Raw genomic sequence first — 3669 nt, 5'->3', positions numbered from 1 at the left:
TAAAGAGCTCTTCGTCGCTAATGTGATGCTGACTTCAGAATACTCCCAAGGACTCGGCTGTACCTTCCAGCCTCCAAGACTCTGAATAATTGATTTTTAAAGTCGCTCAGAGCCTATTTGCTCTACAGAGGACAGCAAGGAAGAGTGGCCTTCAGAAAGGCTGTTTTAAGTGGGCAGAAAGATTTGAACAGCCAATGAGATGGAATTCATCCACAGTTACCTGCCAGAGGGCCTCCTGGACCAGGGTTTACTCAGACCATAAGCTCCTTCGGGTTTTTAAGAAATGGTGGCAGACGAGATGACTCAGTAGGTAAAGGTGCTTGCACGCATGCACACATACATACACACACACACACACACACACACACACACACTAAAAACCAGATGTTATTAAGAGGAAATGAACCACCCTTTATGTGATGAGGAAAAGGTGTTTTGCAAACCCTCATCTGAGGGACGTGATTTTAAAGTATAACATCATCTTAAAACCCATATTAACTTTATTAACCCGAATAAAATAAATTTTAACTAAATACCTAGAAAATTAATCCCCTTGTTAAAAAAATAAATTAAAAGACTTCCACCTTTTTTTTTTCCCAATGAAAAAGCTCAAAGTTTCTCAAGCTTCAAACACCAGTGTTGTCAGCTGACCCCAGGACCCTCTTGGAAGTGTGATTCCCGGCTACAGCCAGCTTTGTTCTACAGGAGGCACTTCACCAGGAGTCTGTCATCCTGCGAGAAGGCAAAGGGAGCAGAAAGGCAGACAGCAGAGTGTGAGGCAGGCAGGGAAGCATTTGTCCCTTGGAAGGTGAAGAGAGTAGAATACAACCATGGAGCCTCCTAGGATGTGTGACTGCTGTGGTAACGGGGTGGTGGGGAAGAGGTGTATCCATTTTCTGAGGCTGCTTAACAAGGAACCAAAGACCAGATGACTTAAAATAACAGTTTCTCCCTCTCCCTCTCCCTCTCCCTCTCCCTCTCCCTCTCTCTCCCTCCCTCCCTCCCTTTTTCTCTCCCTCCCTCCCCCTTTCTCCCTCCCTCTGTCCTAGATGCTGGAAGCCTAAGATTAAGATGTCTGCTACATTCTTGACTATGGTTCTTGGGGTGAACCCCTGTTTGCATGCACCCTCATCTTCCTTAGTTTACCAACATCTCCCTCCATCCCCCTGTTAGTGTTAAAATCCTGCAAGCTCTGTTTGGGCACATCTCTGCCTCTTACTGTCTTAAAGGAGACCGGTGGATTGCACTGGGACCACCCGTGTGACCTCTGACAGACCCTTTTCCTCCAAGGTCACACTCTGAGCTATGAAGATTAGAGTTGCTTTTTTTTTTTTTTTCACATTTTCAGGGCACAGTTCATCCTGTAACAGCAGAGAATTGGGAGAATCCTGCATGGGTACTGAGGAAGGATGGCTCCCAGCTGGAAGGAGGAGTGGCAAAGGTCAAGGGTCAATCTACATCCACTTTACAGTGGTCAAGAATCTCTAGGCTTATCCAAGTAAGACAGAAAATGAGAACTCGGGGCTGGGGAAATGGCTCAGTTGGTAAAGAGCTTGAGGATTTTAGTTCAATACCCAAGAACCCAGGTAGAAAATGCCAGACAATGTGGTATGTGTTTGTAACCCCATTGCTGGGGAGACAGATACAGAAAGATCCCCAGTGCTCACTGACTCTCCAGTCTAGACTACTTGCTGAGTTCCAGACCAATTGAGAGACCCTGTCTCAAACAACCAAGAAGGGTAGAGGAATATCGTCTACGGTTGTCCTTTGATCTCTACTAACCCTCATACCTGCACAGACATGTGTACTTACACACACCGCCACCACCGCCACCACCACCACCCCTCCCCCACAAAGAAAAAAAATTAAAAAAAAATGATTTTTGAGAGCACAAAACACTATGGAGCCCAGTTACCCACCTTCAGACTGTTCCATACATAATGTTTAAAATCAAAGTCAGCTCTGCTTCTCCCTGTTCCAGAGACAGCCACATCTTCTTATGCAGTGTCAGCCTCTTCCTGTAGACAAAATGGTGAAGGTCAGTGTGAACAGATTTGGCCATACTGGGTGCCTGGTTACCAGGGCTGCCTTCTGCTCTGTACTTGGCCAAGTGGAGATTGTTGCCATCAATGACCCCTTCATTGACCTCAAACATGGTCTACATGCTCCAGTGTGACTCCACCCATGGCAAAGTCAATGGCACAGTCAAGACTGAAAATGGGAAGCTTGTCATCAACAGGAAGTCTATTACCATCTTCCAGGAGTGAGATTCTGCTAACATCAAATGGGGTGATGCTGGTGCTGAGTATGCTGTGGAGTCTACTGTCGTCTTCACCACCATGGAGAAGGCCGGTGCCCACTTGAAGGGTGGGGCCAAAAGGGTCATTATCTCTACCCCTTCTGCCTATGCCCCCATGTTTGTGATGGGTATGAACCACGAGAAATATGATAACTCACTCAAGATTGTCAGCAATGCATCCTTCACCACCAAATGCTTAGCCCCCCAGCCAAGCTCATTCAGGACAACTTTGGCATTGTGGAAGGGCTCATGACCAGGGCCCATGCCATCACTGCCACTCAGAATACTGTGGATGGCCCCTCTGGAAAGCTGTGGTGTGATGGGCATGGGGCTGCCCAGAACATCATCCCTGAATTCACTGGTGCTGCCAAGGCTGTGGGCAAGGTCATCCCAGAGCTGAATGGGAAGCTCACTGTCATGGCTTTCCATGTTCCTACCCCAATGCATCTGTTGTGGATCTGACATGCCACCTGGAGAAACCTGCCAAGTATGATGACACCAAGAAGGTGGTGAAGCAGGCATCTGAGGGTCCACTGAAGGGCATCCTGGGCTACACTGAGGATCAGGCTGTCTCCTGTGACTTCAACAGCAACTCCCACTCCTCCACCTTTGATGCTGGGACTTGCATTGCTCTCAATGACAACTTTGTAAAGCTCATTTCCTGGTAGGACAATGAATATGGCCACAGAAACAGGGTGGTGGATCTCATGGCCTACATGGCCTCCAAGGAGTGAGAAACCCTGGACCACCCATCCCAGCAAGGACACTGAGAGCAAGAAAGAGGCCCTCAGTTGCTGAGGAGTCTCTATCCCAACTCAGGCCACAACACTGAGCATCTCCCTCACAATTTCCATCCCAGACCCCCATAATAACAGGAGGGGCCTTGGGAGCCCTCCCTACTCTCTTGAATACCACCAATAAATTTCACTGCACCCAATAAATAAATAAATGAATAAATAAATAATAAAAACAAAGGACAGAAAAGGCACAGGTGGAGAGATCCTTCCTGCTCCAGGTCAGTAGAGAACTCTCTGGAAAGAGCTTCTTGGAATGTGACAAACTCAGAAGTGAGAACCTCCTCAGAGGAGTGATAGCAAGGGCTGGCGCCCTGTCAGTGCCAGCACATCTGGTCGTACACAGCAGGATGTCCCCGAGCTGGGTGATCTTTAAAGTGAAATATAGCCACTTGGATGACTTTTCCACAGTGGTTGTTTGGGAAATGGATGGTTTCGTTGGGATGGAGAGAAAGAGGAGGGTGGGGGAAGGGCGACATGGGGGAATGGAATAGCATAGAGGGTGTGAACCAAGGAAGTCTGGGCTGCCTGCCGGGGACAGCACTGGTGACTGAAGTCAGAACGCTGTTTTGATTT

The 3669-nt window shown here is 47.9% G+C and overlaps 1 pseudogene; it reads left to right on the top strand.

The window, feature by feature from the left end:
* Nucleotides 1-2038: 2038 nt before the first annotated feature.
* On the top strand, nucleotides 2039-3033 carry LOC110307548 (annotated as a pseudogene).
* The last annotated feature ends 636 nt before the right edge of the window (nucleotides 3034-3669 follow it).

The sequence above is a fragment of the Mus caroli genome, chromosome 13 (genome assembly GCF_900094665.2).
Source record: "Mus caroli chromosome 13, CAROLI_EIJ_v1.1, whole genome shotgun sequence".
Lineage (NCBI taxonomy): Eukaryota > Metazoa > Chordata > Mammalia > Rodentia > Muridae > Mus > Mus caroli.
This window is presented reverse-complemented; position numbering and strand designations above follow the sequence as displayed.